At 34.1% G+C, this 22,286-nt stretch overlaps 1 protein-coding gene across 1 annotated transcript in view; it reads left to right on the top strand.

Moving 5' to 3' along the window:
- The window catches only part of Urm1 (Ubiquitin-related modifier 1), a 68,310-nt gene extending 47,565 nt beyond the window's left edge, over nt 1-20,745 (top strand). The window contains exon 6 of the mRNA XM_085486989.1: nt 20,700-20,745. The gene's annotated coding sequence lies outside the window, so the exon portion shown is untranslated. The remainder of the gene's footprint in view (nt 1-20,699) is intronic.
- Nucleotides 20,746-22,286: the final 1,541 nt, after the last annotated feature.

The following is a 22,286-nucleotide window of genomic DNA, read 5'->3' as shown; positions in this document are numbered from 1 at the left end:
CCAGGATATGTATCCTGGTGGAGGTATATGTCATGGCGGCGACCCGAAGCGAATGATTTGTGTGACAGATCGAGGCCAGTCCCATACCTACATGTACTGCCACAACATCGATATATTTTGTTTCCTATCCTATACCGATTCAACCAACTGCTTCCCAATAACGCCCGGTTATCCATATATTGTATGCATGTTATATATTATATACATAACACATGTATATACATATACCGTTATATTTTCCTTTATTTATAGACGGGTGTGTATATATTATATACATACATGTATATTTGTGTCACCAAGTATACAAATGCGTATGCAACTTGGATTGTAACACAACAATAAATAGAACAATAGAATTCAGATGAGTTATTAGAAAATATCTCTGATAATTTTTTTCGCAGATAGACTCTTACATCCGCAACAGGTAGATTGTTTGAAAATTCGAGTGAAAAAGAAAATATCACTTGGTCACAGCTTTTGTTCCGGATAAAAAATTAAAATTTATATTTATATGAAGTATTGACGTACGTCTTTTTAATTACTGTGATAAGTCACAGTAATTAAAAAGAGTCGAGAATGTTTTGTCCTCGCAATTATATTCTTATTCCGCGGCTTTACGAATTCCTATCGTATCAGCGACAACTTTGTCAGCGTGAAAAGCAGTCGGTATTAATTAACGTGGGATTTGTTCGTGAGTAACGAAGCAATTTACGAAACGTAGGAGAGCACGATCGGATACAGAGCGAAAAGGGAAATCGGGAGAACGAGAGTCGAGATGTTCGTGACGATGCGAGAGCAGAGTTACGTCTAAGCGACTTCATTTTCGTATTTTCCGGGAAATCTTATGACCTCCACTAAGAGAGAAACTCGTGCCACTCGACCTGGCGACAATAAGCAATTACGTGACTCTTGCCGAGGAACGGTATTATTTACTTGCTGGAGCTTGTCGTATTTTCGCATTCTCGAGTTCTCAAGAACGCTGTCTTAATTTTTATATGGTGCCGCGTTCAACGAAATCTTTGCGCACTGCGTATATTACAGAAAAGTATTAAGAAAACTTTTCAATTTTATACCCTTACGAACATAAAAGTCATTGTATCATTAAACAGAGGATTTTTGTATTTGCGGAATAATTTTCGACACAACCAACATATTTAATCTCTATGTTCTTTTTTAAACCTATATATGAATATATGATTATATATAGAAAGCTATATATATTTTTGCGGTTTTATTATAGATATATTGTATGTGCTTTAGAGCATATACATTTTATTCGCATAAACGTCGCGTTTTATACAGCCGCTTTTATTTCCCTCTTTTTAATTGAAAAATATTTCATTGAGCATATAATCGCTCCAGAAATGTTCATAAAATATTCATTCTATTGTGTGAGATTTCAATGACTTCCATGTCGCTTCCTAAAATGATACTAATGAGAGAATTCAATAAACGCATCCAATACTCGCGCGCGAATCTCATTTCGGAAATATTATTGAAATTCCGGGCCTTCACACGTGTTCCACGATTGTATTGTAATTTTTGCATTTTATTATCGCGTTACGTAGCGGACTGTCCAAAATATCAGCGTAGGAGAGAAAGAGAGAAATAGGTCGATTTGTCACATTTTTCTCGCCGGGATTTTAGATACATTATTAATACCAGAAGCATACCACGAGAGGCCACCTGTAATTTCTCACATTGCTCTTTGCTCTCGCGGGCGGGAACTCGATCGATTGGCTCAATGTGTTTAATGCCGTCCGGCTCTGCGTCTGATGCACCCGATACGGTCCTCGTTAAATCCGCGTGTCCCTGCCGGCAGCACGGCGAGTTGTGCATGCGAATCTGCCCGAATCAGGCGTGGCACAGCCATGTTTCATGTCCGTAATGCCAGAAATTCGCATTAGCACACGCGAGAGTGGGATTCCAAATGCTCATATACGTTTTCGGCGCGGCCCGAATTTTTCGCTCGCGTGATTCTCTTCCGTATTAAATCAAAAGTAGTTTTCCCAAATTTGGCCCAGACGTGATTAATATACCTCGAGAAATATATTGCATATAGTTTATTTAGAAAGATTTCAGTTTGCATTAATAATATTATCGGAATAGTAGTAGTAGACAATTTTTTAAATTATACATCTTTATATAATACAAAATGTATATACAAATATGTGTGTATGTGTGTAAGATTACATTTTATCTATTTTTATAAAATTGATTAATCAATATTGACGTACATTGTAATTAAAAATGTAAAAAATACAAAGCATGATAAACCGGTCCGAATTTTTCGCTCGCGTGATCTTCCATATTAAATCAAGTAGTTTTCCCAAATTTTGGGCAGACACGATTAATATACATCGAAAAATATATTGCATCTAGTTTATTTATAAAGATTTGAGTTTCCATTAATAATATTATCAGAATAGTAGTAGATAATTTAAAAAAATTATATATTTGTTGTATAATACAAAATATACATACATATGTGTTCACATATGTGTATGTGTGCAGGATTATATTTTATTTATTTTTATAAAATTGATTAATCATAATGTACATTAATATTGATGTACATTATGATAAAAAGTTTTAAAAATACAAAGAATGATAAAGCAGCCCGAATTTTTCGCTCGTATGATCTTTCATATTAAATCAAGTAGTTTTTCCAAATTTTAGGCAGACAGAATTAATATACCTCGAGGCACATGTCGCATATAATTCATTTATGAAGATTTGAATTTGCGTTAATAATATTATCAGAATAGTAATAGTAGATAACAATTTTTTAAAAAATCTACGTCTTTATATAATACAAAATATATATACATATGGTATATGTATGTGTGTAGAATTGCATTTTATTTATTTTTATAAAATTGATTAATCAATATTGACGTACATTGTGATCAAAAATTTTAAAAATACAAAGCATAATAAAACCGCCCGAATTTTACGCTCGCATAATTCTCTTCCGTATTAAATTAAGTAGTTTTCCCAAATTTTGGGCAGACACGATTAATATACTTCGAGGAACATATCGCATATGGTTTATTTATGAAGATTTGAATGTGCGTTAATAATACTATCGGAATAATAGTAGTAGACAACAATTTAAAAAATTATACATCATATATAATACAAAATATGCATATATATATGTATATGTACATATGTGTATGTGTGTAGGATTACATTTTATCTATTTTTATAAAACTGATTAATCAATATTGACGTACATTGTGATCAAAAATTTTAAAATAAAGCATGATAAAACAGCCCGAATTTTTTACTTGCGTAATTCTCTTCCGTATTAAATCAAGTAGTTTTCCCAAATTTTGGGCAGACACGATTAATATACCTTGAGGAACATGTCGCGTATGGTTTATTTATGAAGATTTGAATGTGCGTTAATAATACTATCGGAATAACAGTAGTAGACAACAATTTAAAAAATTATACATCTTTATATAATACAAAATATACATAGATATATGTATGTGTGTAGAATTGCATTTTATCTATTTTTATAAAATTGATTAATCAATATTGACGTACATAGTGATCAAAAATTTTAAAAATACAAAGCATAATAAAACCGCCCGAATTTTTCGCTCGCATAATTCTCTTCCGTATTAAATTAAGTAGGTTTTCCAAATTTTGGGCAGACACGATTAATATACCTCGAGGAACATATCGCATATGGTTTATTTATGAAGATTTGAATTTGCGTTAATAATACTATCGGAATAATAGTAGTAGACAACAATTTAAAAAATTATACATCATATATAATACAAAATATACATACATATATGTATATGTACATATGTGTATGTGTGTAGAATTGCATTTTATCTATTTTTATAAAATTGATTACTCAATATTGACGTACATTGTGATAAAAAATTTTAAAATAAAGCATGATAAAATAGCCCGAATTTTTTACTTGCGTAATTCTCTTCCGTATTAAATCAAGTAGTTTTCCCAAATTTTGGGCGGACACGATTAATATACCTTGAGGAACATGTCGCGTATGGTTTATTTATGAAGATTTGAATGTGCGTTAATAATACTATCGGAATAACAGTAGTAGACAACAATTTAAAAAATTATACATCTTTATATAATACAAAATATACATACATATATGTATGTGTGTAGAATTGCATTTTATCTATTTTTATAAAATTGATTAATCAATATTGACGTACATTGTAATCAAAAATTTTAAAAATAAAGCATGATAAAACAGCCCGAACTTTTTACTTGCGTAATTTTCTCCGCATTAAATTAAGTAGTTTTCCCAAATTTTAGGGAAACACGATTAATATACCTCGGAGAACATATCGCATATACGTATGTACATAGTTCATGTATAAAGATTTGAGTTTGCGTTAATAATATTATCGGAATAGTAGTAGTAGATAGAAATTTCTAGACATCATACATCTTTATATAATAAAAAATATACATACATATATGTGTACATACATATGTGTATAGAATTATATTTTATAAAATCTAGTTTTATAAAATTGATTAATCAATATTGACGTACATTATTGTGATAAAAAATTTAAAAATATAAAACATGATAAAATTGATTGGTTTTCATGGTATAAAGAAGAATTATATATTAAAAACAACAATATTTCGTAGAAGTTAATAAATTGCACAAAAGAGAATAAATTTGGTAATATATAACTTTTTTTTATAAAATTTGATTGCAAAAATATATATACGCATAATATTAAATTATTTTATAATATAATTAATTACTCATTTGTCAATTTATGTATCACGGAATATCCTTATTATTCGATTCTGCGATTTGATCCTTTTATTACGTTCGATTTTTCGATGATCTAAATATTGTATAATTCGCACAATCGAATAAGGGTAAGTTCCTTGATACAAATCATCAAATAAACAATTAATCTCTATACTTAAACATACTTGTATAATTTAATATTCCGCAATGATATGTATATAAAGCAATTTATGAAAAACTCTGAGTCTGCGAAAATTTTCCGACAATAGTGCGCGCATCTGCATGTCAAGAAAGAATGTCGAATGCATACGATTGCGAAGTCCGTGATAATCATCGTTATCTCAAACTCGTGTGCGCGCCAGTGGTCTGTTTTGTCCGATGAAAACGAGGATCGGGCAAAAACGGAGAAAAGGCAAGGGGAAAGAGAAACGAAAACGGGCGTGGAAGAGAGCACGAAAGAGAAATGTGTATGTGTGTCTCTCTATATGCGTGTGTGTGTTCCTGGTTACCAGGAACAGCGGGATGCGCGTAGTCAGACGTATGAGGAAGCCATTGTGCACGAACATTTTGCCCCTGTCACGAGCGCGAGACAATGGCCGCCGTTAACGCGTCCCGTAACCGTTTCATTGTTTGCCGACAATGCTTGAAAATACGCGGAGACGCATGCGGGTTATCCTTGGTCCGTCGATTCGCGGTTTCCTCTTATTCGCGCGCTCTCGGATGGGACGGAAAAAACGCGTGGCCCGTTCTCCGGTAAATCGTCGTCGCTTTCGGTCACTCGGAAATCGCACCGTGTCCCACCTTATCCCCGCGTTTTTCGCGGGTTCAACGAACAGGAAGACAGGGCCATCGAGTCCATCCAACGACCATTATCGGCCTTTCCGCCATTCTCGAGAAGCGTACAACGCGTTTGGCCAACTGTTGTGGCAAAATGGAAAGATCGCTTTTCTCTTATATTATAATGTTTACCCTGCTAGAAACTAGGAAAGATTAAAAGCTAACTGGAAAATATTTTATAAGTTTGTTTTATAGAACTACAGAGAAATTTCCAATCGGGAAAATGGACGAAATAATATTTGATGTAGACTAATATTTATATATACTATGTACGTATCGGTTTCTATACTTCTTCTATTGAATTATAAATAATTAATGTATATAAGTAATTATTTATATTTGTGTGTTAATAGAAATTCTCTGTATATAAAATATTTGATTTTAGAAATCAGATTATTAATCATATAATATTTTATTTTTGTTGTTTTTATTAGTATTGAACCCCCAAGTGGTTACTTTTCAAATAAACATATATTTATTTTGTTCACTTCTCCAATTATTATTTTATCATCATTATATGACATTTGGAATATAATGTTAATGCAAAAAATGATGTTTAAAAAAAACTCGAAATTACCGCGATTTCTAATCATTTCTTCAAAATTATTTTAAATACGATAGTTTGAGTTACGTTTCAAATTCCATTAAAAATATGTATATTTATATATTTTGCAGGAAATAAATGTTTAAATAATATTATTTCAATAATTCTTTTTAAAAGCCTGCATTAGAAATATGTGTTCTTGTCATTGCTTAGGTTTTGTGTTACTAATCATATTTGGATTTCAATCTAAAGGAAAAGAAATTTGCATAAATTTGTAATATGCCAAACATTATGAAGCGATGATTCTTTGAAATGCGATTGTATACCCTTTCGTATAAATTATCCAACATTACTTACCCACAATACTTTCACTTAATCTCATACATCTAACACTCGTGTCAACACGCACTTCCGCGGTAAGTGTAAGTATTTAGCTCATGCGTTTTAAGTTTAATTAACCTTGAGTCGCGTAGAGGCAAACTTGAGTTTCGTGTCTCACGCGAAATACCATTTGGCTAATTAGCTGAAAAGAATATGTTGAAAATAGTAAGGATTGGTACGAGGATCGACGTTGCTTTCCTCTGACAACAATAGTCGCAGAAGCTAGTATTAATCTCGGGATGACTGTGCTTTGCATGGATGTGAGGCAAAATCCGGTTTTAAGCGAGACGTTCTCGGTCTGCCGAACTTGCATCTCAAATCCCGAACTTCTCTTCGCGCCTGATATAATCTCAGCATGTGACCACCGTTAAATTCCGCTGAATTCGGCCACAAATCTGCTTAATTTATAGAACGTATGCGCGAAGAGGTTCTAACGAATATCGATGGCTCTTAGCAGCTTTTCGTTAATCCGGTTCTCCGCATAACGCAGAGAAGTCGGACGGTGTCTTTGATTAAAAGCTTTCGCTTTGAATTTGCGAGCATATTGTACCCATAATTCCCATCTATATTTGGCATCCGTACGTATTCTCATAAAATCGAAAGAACATATAACAGTATTGATAGAAAAGCTATAAAGCAACATCACGCCGATAATTTAAACACGCCTCACGTTTTTATGCTACGCGTATGCATATATATATATATATGCATTTATACATATTTCGTGTCACATAAGAAAGTCTCACGTCACGTGCACCTGTACATGCGCTTGCATTTCTCTCTATCTCGTCATCTGTGAGATGGTGAATGGTCTTTGTCAAATATTCCTCGTTCTTTTTCTCGTTCTTGATTTCAGGAACTTTCGTATAAAATAGTAAAGTAGCATGAATGATGAACTATGAGGAATATCTATGCGAAAAGTTTGAATCGTTTATTGCACCGAATTGTGTGAAAAAATTTAAGATTTAATTTATATATTGAAGTAGTAAAAAGGTCTATAAAACAGACTAATACATTTTGTTTTTTATAAATTAATTATTAAAAACTAATCTAATAAGGTGTTTACAATTTCAAAATTAAGAATATTATAATATTTCGATACAAATAATCGAATTTTTTATTTTGTATATAAATTATGTTGAGATACACAAATATATATTATAAATATAATATTACATAAATAATATGAAATAAATCTATACTGTTTCATGTTTCTCTGTTTCAATTAAATTCTGTTCTATTTTTCATGTTAAACTTTGATTCGAGTTTAACGAGGTTTTTTTATTACTCCCTGTAGATCAGTTAACAATTAGTTAGGAATGAAAAATAAATAAATTTTTGTTATAAATTTCCGAAAGATAATGAAACTAAAGCTCGCAATTTATGACTCGCCGTTGCTTAACGAAGCACATAGCCATTAAAGGCGCTTTCATCAGTCGTTTAGACTAATATTCATTATAGCGTGGTGAACGGTGCAGGGTGAAAAATATCCGCAATGAAACGCACCTTTAAAGTATTGCCGTTGAAATAACGGCGCGGCGTGGCTCTTTAATCGGACGTTAACTGGACCATTTCGGCAGTTGCCGAATGAGAAATGGCGACACGCATCTATCTCGTGAAATTTTATAGTCACGACATTGTCGTACGTCAGAGCGATTCGTTGAATTTCTACGCGTCTCTCGTCGGTATCCGGAATAACAGAACGATCGTACGTGATGATTATGTAGGATGATCGATGGCGAGCAGCAGTTCTTCGGTGATCGGATTTATCGTGCGGGAATAAAGCGGAAACTGAACGCGGAAAATAGCAGAAAACCGATACGAAAATGTCATCAGCCGGCAGGGCGGCTCGAGGTGTAACCCCATCCCCGTAACAACATCGTTGTTTATATACCCCACCGCGTAAAAATTCGTAAACACGCGCACTTTATCGAAGCGCCCGCAAATATTACCTGTTTGCTTTCAATCTGCGAATATTGTGGATATGTTGCGATCGCGTATTGTGGAATCGTGATTCATCGCGCCCTTGCTACACGTTTCAGAACTAGCTGTTAAACTGACACGTCACATTTCATCCACTATTCACTACATGATTTTCTAGATCAATGACGCTTTCAAACACAGATTGTTTCGCTAATTTCGAGTTAATGCTTTATTAAAAGATTCCTTCAATTACAAAATCAAATTGGAAATTGTGAACAAGTTTTTTTTAACTTTATTCGAATAGTAAAAGGCGCATATTTCAAAATGCAGGCTTTTGAAAGTATAATAATTTATATAATATATATATATATATTTATATATAATACATCTTACACATTTGAATACAATATTTAAAAATTTGTTTTTCGTAGAAAAACAGAGAGAGAGAGAGAGAGAGAGATCATATAGATATAAATAAATAGGCAGAACATATTTAAATATTTATTTGTTCAAATTTATTTGAAATTCACAAAATAATTAAAATTACTAAATTGAAATAATAATTTGAAATTAAATGTAAAGTAATTTATAATAAATAATATCAAATTCTTTTATCTGAAATAATATATTTAAAGAGGTTTTCAAACTTTTTTGCATCAATTTAACTTTTTTTGATCATTTTAAATATTATTTTATATAGCAAAAAGCGAAATAATTGAAAAAATAATAAATCAAATCTATATGTTTTAAAAGTAACCATCATTTTTTTTGCTAATAATTTAATGCTGTAAAGATGTATGAGAGACAAAATCTAACCGTAAGACAAGAAAAAAATTAAAATGAAAGTACATATTTGAATATTTTACTGCTCTTTATTATTATAATCAAAAATTTGTCAATGTTCAATTATACTTAACTATTCAATCTTTAAATATAACGAGAAATATATATTTGAAATATTATTTCTGATTTGTAAAATCAACTATATTCAACTAATATTTCAAAAAGGAATCATTTTCTGCAAACATTTTTTATATCATACATTATTTTATCCAATTTTGATTTCGTAACTGTTAAATTACTAAATGATCTTTACCGATTTTAAATAAGCTTTAACAAGAGTTTTTATCTTGGTTATTGAAATTTTAACGAAGGAAATGTTAAAAAAAAATAGTATCTTATGAAATCTTTGACAAAAAAAAAAAAAAAAATAATAAATCATTCATGTTACTACGAATAATACACGCGATGATCGTGATGTATCGAGTTCTCGAAACCGCGTTCTCCATCCATTCCTCGGTCGTCGCTACTCGAACGTCTTTATGAGCTCATCAAGCAGCATAGTCGCATATCGCCATAAGCTCGTGCAAGGCGGTATATGTCACTTTGGCCAGACGGTTGCCGGCGGCACGAGAGTCGCGCCGTGATGCATATCTACGACATAACTTCCGTGTTGCACGTGAAATTGGTTTGCAAATAAGGCGCGAATAAAGGGAACGCCACGTGTAGCGTGTAGACGTAGCTTCGCGATCATTCGTCTTGGATTTAAGGCGACGTCGGTGTTCCAGCGCATCCGAGCGAGAGCGTAAATAGAAGAGATAGGATAGGTAACGAGGAGAGAACAACGACGAAGTGCGGTGCGAAGGTGGTATTGTCGCGGGCGCCACTCCTTTATACCCTCCCGGCAATTGTCTCCGCGCGGAGTTCCGTCGTGTCGTTTAAATTACCGCTGGTCCTCTACCTTCTCCTCGAACTCGACCCTTCTTCATCGGCGCGCACGTGTCTATCCTTAACCCTTTATACGTTCTTCCTTGCATCCTTATATCCCTTCGCGGTACTTTCCTCTCTCCGTATACCGATTTCATTTATCCTGGTCCGCGTGGCGCGGACTCCGCCGGCATTTAAATACCAAAGTGTCTCCAAGGCTTACGATGCGCTCCTTTAATGTCGCCTCTGGGTGCCTTACAGCGTAGTTATTACCGCTCGCCTCGGCAGAGAGCCAGTCGGATTTATACGGTCGACGTTTTAGCACGCAGCGACACTTTGCTCGGTGGCAACTTCTGCCACCGTCTTCCTATCCCTATGGCCGCGAGACCCATATTTCCTCCCTGTCCCAATCCACCTTCTACCTCGTAATTTCGTTCCTCCATTATGTCACGCGACTTTGTATCCTGTTCTCAGCGCTGTGGAGATTTTATTTATTATATTTGCATATTCCTCTTGTGCATAGTCTCGTGTATAGGCACGCCAGTGGAAGGAATTACGAGTATTTTAAGCCCGGCAAAATTGCGCATCAGTGGGTGTGCAATGTCTTTACTGTCTGCGAAATCGTATTTAATGAATCGTTAAACCTGCATCAAAGAAAAACAAAGTTGCGAGATGTAATCATCTTGTGAATCCTAATGCCTTAGTATATATGTAAGAAATTTTTCTACCCTCGTGACCATGATATTCATATTTCACTCTTGTCCTATCGCCTACTTTCGCAGATACGTTAAGCTCAGGGACCGCCGCCTTTTTCTCCGATTAATGGCAGTCATTTTTCACAGCCTGTATCTCGCAGAAGAACATTGATCGAATCTTTATGATATTACTGTCTCGAAAAGAATGTGATAAAAATGTATCTTCTTTTAATGTATTGTAATGTTCGTTAAACATTTTATTTTATTACTGATATTATAATAATTATTAATCATTATTAATTCGAAGCTAGATGAAAAAGAAAAAAATATATTTTTGAGACGGGAAGAATCTGATACATAAAATAATAAATCAAACATTATTTTGTATTATTTTATCACAAAAAATTAACGTATAAAATATGTATAACGTTAAATGACTGGAGTCTAAATTTTTATGAAATAATTTAAAAAAAAAATAATAGTACACACTATAACTATTTTTAGTTGCAAAATTTACAAAATTGCTTTAAATTTCTACAGCACTACAATAGAATTTGCATTTAAAATTATACGTGAAATTTATTTATATTCTACTGAAAAAAATTTTACGGTTACGTGTTACATATAAAGAGCAACTATTCAGTGTTATTATAAAGAGAGTTATAAAAAAAAAATATATTCTTCTTATAATTTCGCGTATAAAATATCTTTATTTTATTTGCACTTTATTATTGCTGTGTCAAAGCTACCACATAATGCACAGCCTACAGCGCGGAATTATGCAGGAATGGTGAACAAAAGCGTCCGCGCAAAATTAACTCGGTCGGTGCCTGCATCCAGGCGTATTATGAACAGATATGAACGGCCGTGTCGGAGCACATTTCGTTATACGATAATATCGCGAACATCGTACATAAAGTGAAGAGAGAATACCACTTTTTCAGTTGTCTGTGCCAAATGCTCGCGCTCCGTTTGCTCTCCTCGTATTTCTCATTCATGATGTTTCCTTTGTGACTCTTCTTTAATGATGCTGTAAACGGTAAGCATGAGCGCGTTGTGTACTTAAAAAAAAATAATGTTACACTTTCAATCCGAAACGACAAAGCGCACTTTTTTGAAAAAAGGTACTCTATCATCATCTATTTTTTTCCATCGCTGTTACACGATGTGTACATACGTTTTTTTACATATATGTATATCTCCCTATGCGCCATTATGCGTTAGGGTGTCTATAAGTATGTGGCTATACGTTTTTCTCAGCCGTAGAAAACAGTGAGATGGAACGAGTTTGTTTTATGACTGCGATGAGTCTACGTGATCGGACTCTCTTTGCCGATATTGTTCGTCTTTGAAACTTTTTTATAGCTCATTTCGGTTTCTTTATTCATTGCAGCGCACTGGCGATTTTACTTGTACAATGTTTGCTGCGTTATGACTATAAAATATTCTTTCGCGGTATGCTTATTTTATTAATGAAATAGTGTTTAGACCCATTTTGATATGTGGAAGGTATCATATCATATTTTTATAATTTAGACATTACGAAAGCTCGATTGACCTATTGAAAATTATCCTATCGCAATTATAATTATTTTTTTTATTATAACGATAGGAATACACAAAGTTAGGTTTTAATAGTTTTATAAAAATTATATTCGGCAAGTTTTGTATGCAAAGGAATTCTATTTTATGTGCAAAAATTATATTTAGAGCTTTTTATTTGTATAATTCTTATTTGATTTTAAAAAAATATTATATTTTAGAATTACACAAACTACTTGAATTTCTCTCGAGTATTCAAATCTTTTAATCTCTTAATCTAATTAAAAAAACAGTTTACTTTTATGAACAAAAGCATTTTATTTTTAAATATATTTGTTTATTGATTTATATATATACATATATATAATAAAAATAAAATTATTTATTTTTCAATATGTGAAACAATATGTAAAAATATTAATGAAAAAATAATGATTTTTATATTAACATGTTTTTAAATTAACTTTTTTATCAATATTCATTTTTAGAGTAAATGAACATTTTATAATGTTTGTCATGTTTTTAGTAAACAAATTATACTGTTAATATAAATGCTGAAATAATATTTACGACACAACGTGTAGTATTTCTACAAGCACTGACTGAAGCTAAACTGTAAAGAGTGGATCCCTTGAAAATGCTAAATACTGTCGCGCGGTTTTTCACTGAGACAAATAAAAAGTTATTAGTGACATCGTAAAAGCTGCTTCTTTTCATTTATTGTTATTGCACTTGCAACTCAGAAGAGGGTAAGAAAAAGAGTAACGAGACTAGGATAGAGAAGATGAGAAGTGCTTCACGAGGTTTACTATAACGAAGCGTTGTTTTGCGAGCGTTTTTAATGGCTCGCCTGCCTGAAAAGTCTCAGGCTAAAGTCGTGACTCCACATCTTTCCATCCTTTTCTTTCCTTCATTGTCCTGCGCTTTTATTCTATTTTTCTCTCTTCTTGTCTCTTCTCTTCGCTCTGGTAGCAGCCCCGGCATGGCTTTCGCATTATTTTCCATTTTCTTTCATCCTTCCTTGGTTGCTACATTCCCTGCGTTGAATAGAGGTTCTGGTTGTACAAGAAGACAGGAGAGACGCGTGCTCCTTTCTGTTATATTCGATACACATATTCTCTTCTTCATTTCATTGTTACGTTTCTATATCAGAGGCGAACGCATCAAAGAAAGTAGTTATTATTACTCGCATTACTCTACATTCTTTTACAAAATATTGAGCATTATTGCGTAATCGATAGCCATCGAAAGCGCACCGTAGTTTGAATTAATTGTTGTATTGAAATTTCATTTAATTTGTCAGACTTTTAATTAAATTGCGTTATTAAAAAAGATATAAAATAAATAAATATTTGATGCATAAATATATCGTATTTAAAGGAAAATTCGTTTTGCAATACACGATTGATTCTGTTGAACAAATTGAAAATTAATAGCCCAGACGAGTTGCGCAAAGTTGAAAATACATTTTGTATGATAATCGTGCCGTTAGATAATTGAGAAGATATGGCAGCAATTGTGGATGGAAGCGAAAGAAGTTTTTCCTCTTTTTTTTACTCTCTTCTAAAAGAGACGTTGCGAAGAGTCGTGAACGAGAGACGGAAGTTTTTCAAAGTCACTTTATTCCGTGGAGACAAAGGTCGGACTCCTCTGAGAATAATGGATAATCGAGGAGGTCCTTGATTCTCTATTACGTCGAAATAAAGGAACGACTCGTTCCGAGGCAGGCTTGAATATCGGCTTTTCTTCTTATCTATGACTTTTCTTGCCTATAGAAGAAGATACGTGATCTTCCTTACAACGGATATTTCTCAAAATCGGTCCGCTGTTCGTGCAATCTAACGCTAGGATCGACGTGCGCATAAATTTCTGTAATCCGCTCGTGTTATCCTTCCGCAAGGTGAATCCTGTGCGATGAATAACTACTTTCCCCACAGTTTCTAGAGAATGCGGGAATATTTATGGGACATTTGCTATTAAATGAATCTCCCACTATACGTTCAAATGCGGATAATATGCGCATTAATATGCGCATATTATAAAAGCGATAAACAATATAAGATGCTATATATATATATATATATAATATACGATAGATTAAACTTGTACGCGCAACAGAGTTTCATCAACGAGATTGTAGCGAAGCTACAAAAAAATTCAATTTCCCCGGTGTAGGAAACGAAAGTGAGAGCCGAGAAAGGTCGATCTTATTGAAATATCGTGTGATAAGGGTTTTCGAAAATCACGATCGGAGTATATACCGGATAACATGGCGCGCCAGATTCCGTGGGAGAGAACAGTCGGCGGTCGCGAGAAGCTAGGAAGTCGTCGAAGGATAAATGGGACCGCCGCCGTATCCTGCAACGCAGGAGATTTCCCTCAGGTTTTCCACGGAATACGAGAGACGTTTGACGTACGTGTCGCGCCGGCGACACGGTCGCGAATATGGCTTCTCTTGCCGGAGTCCCACGTGAGTATCCGCGTTTATGCGGACTATCTATTCAAGACGGCGAGAACCTAATGCGGTCATTTCCAGAAAAGCCGCAGCACGGAACAACGTACCGGGCGCAATGCGAGAATCGAGAGGAAAGAGAAGGAACAACGGTACCCCGGGGAATGGATCGTCGATTATTTCGTGCAGCTTTGAACGCTCTCGCGTGACTTGATCCTCGTCGGGTCAAACCGCGCGTTCATGCGCCTTAGCTTCGCTCCAATCCGTGTAATCCCTTTTAAGTGCATCGGGTGGTTTTCTTTTCTTATTAGACGCTCGATCGCCCCGAGAGCAGACGAACGCGTCCCGATAAATAAATTCTCGACGCTATATATGTATAGCGGGAGAAAATCCGGAGGGCACTTTCCATAAACTCCAAGCTCCATTTCACTTTTCCTTAACACGTCGCGAGGGTGAACGGCCGCGTGGAACCGAGTCATCTCGAAGGGTACGGGATCTTCTCTCAATTTACAACTCGCGGGGGACAGATTTCTGCTTTAAAACAATATCTTCGAGCGCGAAACTGGATGCGGCGGATCCACCGAAGGGAGAGTAAAAGCAGGAAGAAAACGTGTTACACTCTCAATATGCACAAAAACGGCTGAGGGTGAACGCACCGAAGCGAGATGACTAGGGGGTCGATTGCCCCCGGGAACGTGTAAACACAGAAGACGTCCTGTCAATCGATGACGATGAGACTTTGTCCGCGTCATCTTTTTTTGTCTTGCACAAAGAACCGCAAAGGGATGTGGAGTCTTGGGTCTCGGCGTCGAATTTCACGGACAATGAAGTCGCGCGAATCGTCCAACGTCGATGTTCCTCTTCCTTCGTCCGAGAGTCGGAAAATCAGTAGTATAGTGTACGCAGAGGGAGACACAGAGGGAACTTCCAGTCTCTCGCATTGCGCGCTCGAGCGAATATAAAGTTCTCCAAATTTTGCAACGCGGGCACGCGCGGGTTAATATCCTTCGGGGGTGACTTTGCGCCACCCCGGGAGATAATTATGATAATTCGCTCGGGGACAATGCACGATAATTGAGGAAATCAACTTTGACAGTATTTGTTGTGCTCTTTCCGCGTCGGTTGTTCTGCGCTCTCGCAGCGAATAACGCGGAAATTCACTCAACTTCTTATCTGGAATATCCGTTCTTTCGCAAACTTTACATAATTTAGCATTAAAAACGGTATTAATATAAACAATCTTCTATCATTTTTTTTAATAAGGGTTCATTAATTTTTAATAGTCACGGTATTTGCTACTCTTCTTGGCTCAGCTTTTAGTATCAATAATTTAGAGCAAGTATAACGCTTAAGCACCCGGTACAACTAAACTTTTACTTTTTACACGGCTTTTACTAGCTCATTATATATTAATATAGCAAACCACCGAGCGAGCGTATGTGCTTGCGAATAAATTTACGCGGAAAAGATTCCCTCTTTTCGATATCGATATTCATTTTACTGAGAATATCTGAATTTCAGATGCGCGCACACAAAAGAGTTTGCTATATATGTCCTGGAATTCAACTTATTTGTTGACAATCTTCAACTGCGCGCATAATAAACTGCATGCCATGCAGTGTCGTCTATGCTGAGAATTTTCCAAATCATATTTTCAGAATAGACGTGATTAAAGTTATTACATGAATTTTACGCGTATAACAGCATTTGCACAATAAAGATTTAATTTGTAGATTTTTGCAATATTCTATAATTTTCCGATAGAATCATCATTTCGTTATATCAATCGAAAGAATTGAATTTTACAAAAGGGAAGAGAGGCAGAATATTGAAGATCTGGAGGATATTGAGAACGGCTAGATTTAATGCAGAACAATGCAATCATTTTCCGATTAAACACGGGTTTTTTGCACTTCAAGCAAATATTTCGCAGAAATTGGTCTTCAAGATTACAAACGAATAGTGTAAATGAAAAAGTAGAAAAAGAGGAGAGAGAGAAAGAGAAGGACGTTGCGCGAGAAAATCCGGGTAGATAATCAATGTTTCACAAATTTGCCAGCCACCGAATAATAAATTAAGCGAATTTTAATCGCATTTGTATAATCGCATTAAATATTTACATTCGTTCCAGATTGCGAATAGTCCATTTGATCATCCATCGAAACGCGTGTTAAATACCTAATCATACATGGATTTTCTGTATTACATGGATATTCTGCTCGCGATTGGTAGCGTGAGAATGTGGAAAATTCGCGCGTGGAATGAGAAAGGCCTGTTTTATTGTAATTCGAGAACTATATTATTTATTAAAATACATATCAAACGAAAAGCATTATCTTGTTTTTTTTTTATACTTGTGCATTGGATGAGGATCGTTCTGTTGTAGGTCGTCCGAAATTACAAGCAGATATAAACTTTTATGATAATAATATTACACAAATGTTTCATATAATTTTGTGCAGTTTTCGTTTTTTAATGTCATTTGCATATATTTGCTGATGTGCTAATTTTACAGAGAGAAAAGACATTTGTAATAATTGTTAAAACATAATGTCGTCATAAATAATACATAAAAATATGCATACAAAATGATGCAGATGATTATAATGAGTATAAACATACTTCATTTGTATAACGCAATTCACTGGAGTTGGATACATCAATATCTTGGAATTAGAACGACATACGATATGCCATTTCCTCTAGATCAAAGTTACTAGGCAATATTGGTCGTTCCAATTTCAAGGTATTGCCATGTTACCATAAGGCAAACGCGCTCATGAATCATCTCAAATAATTTACTCAAAATGTTTGTTGCATCAACATTTCCACGATAGGCAATTCGCCTAAAACGACCATCAATATTTAAGTATGTTACTTCTGTCAGAGAATCTTATTACTTATGTATACCATTAGCCTTTTATTAGCTTTAGAAGATACGGAAGACAAATGCAACTGATAAAAATCTCTTATTAAATACATAGTGTGTTTCGGGAGAGTAGAAATAAAATGATCTCTATTTATCGATTGTATACAAAATTATATATGTATTTGTGGACACTTTCTCGTATATACGAACGTGTTTGTGAAAATCGATTGCGATGCGGCATAGTCGTAGACAGACCGTGAGGGATGAGTTCGTTGGAACGAAATGTCCAGGGATGAGTTGAAGAGGGAGGTGAAGTGATGCCGGTCGACCTGACAGGGGGTTCATTCTGTATTTTATGGCTGACTCCCCCTGCGCGCGGTGGAGTGTTAGCTGGCCCGGTATAGCCATTGGCGATAAGATGATAAGCTCGAATGTATTGGCTCCTATCAAATCGTACGTTTTACTGCTGTAGGCAATCCACATAAACGCCACACGCATCTCCACCTATTTCTCCATTTACGATTCCATATATATTTGGAGAAAATATTTTTGCCATATATTCTTTGATCATTAAAACGCGGTTCTATTTGCATGTAATACGATTTTATCTTGCTTTACCTATTTGTTGCTTTCTTGTAAATCGCCTTTTATTTTATATTTTACAAGAATCATTTTTATGAGAATTAGAGAATTATTCACAGTTTTTTTAATTTTTTTTTTGTCGTTTCGAGAAAACGTTATTTAACATTTAATATCAATTGTACATCTGGAGAAATTGAATATATATTTATTGTTTTGTAAAGCGTTTGTAATCTCATATATATTCCTCGCGGCATATTCTCTCTTACAGTTTTTATTTCGTTATTTTGTCGCATGTCGATCATTCTAATTCTCTCTTTAATACTTTTTACTTTATTTATTATATACTACCTTTGTCTAATTATCGCGCGTTTCTAGTTTTACACGTAGTGGCTTTTGTAAGTCGTACGACAAACGCACGAGTTTCGTACAAAGATTCATCGGACGCGGATAACGCTCAGAAAATTAAATTCCTGCCGCGCAGAATGGAGGGCTGGGAGAATAGCAAATAAATTACGTTCAATCTCCATCATCGAGAGAGCGAAAGTGGAAGATAGAGCTCGATAGGGGGGATGATAGGGAGAATGGAGAAGATAGAAAAAGAAAGGGAGACAAAGACGAAAAGAGAATAGAGCTCTCTGGTCTCATTTGAGAAACTCAGCGTCAGTCTGGAGAGCCAATAATAAGTATTCTACTATGCCGGGCTCTCATTACAAGTTGGTTAAAAATAAAAAAAAAATGGTCTCTTTTTTATTATTGAGATTTTCATAGCTAAGCAAAAATCACTAATTAGTCGAGCAGCGAATCATAATGATGGAACATATCGATTGTTTGCTCTTACTCCGGTTAAGCTTAAACAGCTATAGTCTACAGATCGTTATTTGCAATGTTCTCTTTACCAGATTTTGTACCATCCTGGTTATTTCAGCAATTTGATATCCTCTCGGATACAGCGAAGATAAACTTACTCATCTAGTCGACGAGCTCGTGGAAAAACCCGTGTCGTAAATAGAGAACTTAATCGAATACGTGTCAGGGAATAGCGAATGTGCGATCGACCAAGAAACGCGGCACCGCATTTATGTCGTTGGAATATAGCGCCGAGATATAATAAAAATTCGAAATAAGAGATCTTATTATATAAAGATTTGGCACTTTAGCATTTTTTATGCTACGTACACGTACTATAATATTCTCGCAATAAGTTCTGCACATATTATTTTGAAATGCGACATTCTCCGTGAACAATTGTCAGCTTGTATGATTATATAATAAAGTTTAAAATTTATAATACCATAATATATTTTATAATTTAATTTTAATTTAAAAAATACTTTATATATTAGCGAAGCATATTGGCGATTGGTGTTTTTTTTTCCGGAGCATTTTTATTTTGATCCAATTTATGTCGAATTTTTTCTCCTACTGGATACACTTAACTATCATTTATTAATTTAATAATGCATTATTACGTCGCACTAATGTTGAACTTGTAAGATTTATTTTATCGATAACGTAGTTGACTATCGTCGACGATCTATTTTCGACGCCGACGAAATGGAATATTTCATTAAGACATACAGGATAATGTTTCGCGACACGAGATGATGGCTGTATACATGTTCATATACATCTGCATATACGTGTTCGCACGGTTTTGAATTCACACTGAAGATTCGGCTAATTGAGAGCACGTTTTGCTCTGATAAGCAGTTCGGTTTGAAGCGGTTAGAATTCGGTCGATTGTTTTGAGATCGTCGTTAATGAGTGTCTTCTCTTGTAGCATTTACCAGCTATATTGCATTTCACTTCTGGTGGCATACGTGTATCGCATTGAGGACTGGATTACTTTGAATTACTTGATTTTAGTTCATTACGAGAGGTTGAGCTTTCATTTCTCAGATTGTCTAAAGTTAGCATCAGAAATCTTCTCTCTCGTCGTGTCTACTTTGTCTTATGATATTGCACCCTGGTGTCTCATATGAAATCGTACCTAAGCGAATTCGAGTCATTCTTAGATGTAAATATGCACGAAGACAAGAGTCGAGCAAACTTCATTTGCGTTGACTCCATCGATCAATCGTGTCTTTTAACAGAGAAACAATTTTGCGATGATTTATTATTTGGATATTATTTTCTCTTTTCATACTCTATTTGATTAATTTTTTTTTAATATCTTGAATCAGAAATAAAAAAAAATATTTATGTATAGAATTCTGTAAGAACTTGTAGAAACAATAATTTTGTCAAAAATAATTGTATAATTATTCCATTAAATACCTGTTCATTATTATATGCGTTGAATACAAAATTTGATGCGTACGATAATATTTTTTTGAAATATTATTTACTTTGAATTTTATCATAATTTAGATTTTATATTTTGTATGTTACAGATCAACCTAGTCTAGATAGTCAACTCTCGCTGATATGCATCAATCGGTGAGTGATAAATTTTTATTTTGTAGTAAAAAAACTCCAAGTATATAGTAGCAGATGTTAATATGAATCATTTTAAATTTTCTTGTTTCAACTTTTATTTGTTGCATACAAATATATAGATACTTGTCTATATACTAAACTTGGAGGTTTTTATCTTTTTCAAAAGGACATTTTATATGTTTTATTTATATCTTGTATTTATATTCTGCATATATTTTGAAAGTACAACGCAACTTAATTTTAGATTTAATTTATCAAATATATTTTAGCTAAAACTTTTATTACTACGGCAAATGTAAATTTATTTAATAGGACATGATTTAAATTTTTATAGACACGTGGTATATCTTTTCGAGTCGAAATTTGTCTCCTACTTTTTACCTTAATATTTAATCTAACATCTACTTTGAGCAACTCTTTGTTATGAACTTTCTATTTTGAAACTATTTAATCTATAATTTTGCCAAAAGCTCCTCTTTTAAATCTCTAACAATAAGTGGAAAACTTCGCTTATTGCCAATTTGATGTATAAAGTAAAGAAGCTCAATACAATCCAATTTCGATACAAATAGAATTCAAACTCCTTTAAAATTGAAAAGAATAAAGATTCATAAAATAATAAACATAAAAAATAGAGGTTGAAAATAGGAGTAAAACTTTCGACATGGAGATACACTAAATTTCGCGTTTTTATATCAAACTTTGAATTTAAATTTTTCATATATAAAGAATATATTAGGACTTGACTGAAACATATATGAATATATAAATAAAAAATAAATCTATATATTTGGGTGGGATACATTTATATTAAAACCGACGAAATTTCAGTTTTTTTAGAGTTTAAAGTTACGTGTAATAGAGACATAGAGACAATATAATTTAAATCTTAAAAGGAAGAAGATATATAAAACGATGTCGGGCGTGTACATATATCTTCTACATGCTCACAAGCGTTCCATTTTCGCACGTTCATCCCAGATTTATATCGTTCTTAGAATTCTCCAGATTTTTCTTTTGTATCTCCTTGCTCCTGTCCTTATTTCATTTAGTTCATGACCTGTTTTCAGTATCATGTTTCATTTCTCACTCGGCGCGTGACATCTCACGCGCTCTCAGATGGATCGTTAAGTACCTTTGACTCGTTCGCGCATTAAGTGCTCGCTGCATAACAAGTTTTCTTGCTCGAGAAAGCTATTAAGATCGACGCGATACTGGCTGTCTCGTGAAATAAATTTTTACTAGCGCTATTTAAAAGGAGTGCCGATTGTCAATAAAATCTATCGTACGTTATTGCCAAGTTTTCTTGATGAATGCTTTTTACGCGCGATGTTCTTTACGGTATAATTCTTAGGGAATGATACAGTTAATAAAAGTGTAGAAAATTATGCAGAAATCCCTGTCGAGAATACGAACAAAATCTGCGACAATAAACTTTGCTGCTGCGACTATGATTATTATTAATTATCACACCGCCGAGAACACAAACGCAGACACTTATCACGAATCATAAAACATTAACTTAAGTGCGAGAGAGACAG

The sequence above is a fragment of the Nylanderia fulva genome, unplaced genomic scaffold, assembly GCF_048542155.1.
Source record: "Nylanderia fulva isolate GAGA-0341 unplaced genomic scaffold, ASM4854215v1 Scaffold5, whole genome shotgun sequence".
NCBI classification, from domain to species: Eukaryota; Metazoa; Arthropoda; class Insecta; order Hymenoptera; family Formicidae; genus Nylanderia; species Nylanderia fulva.
This window is presented reverse-complemented; position numbering and strand designations above follow the sequence as displayed.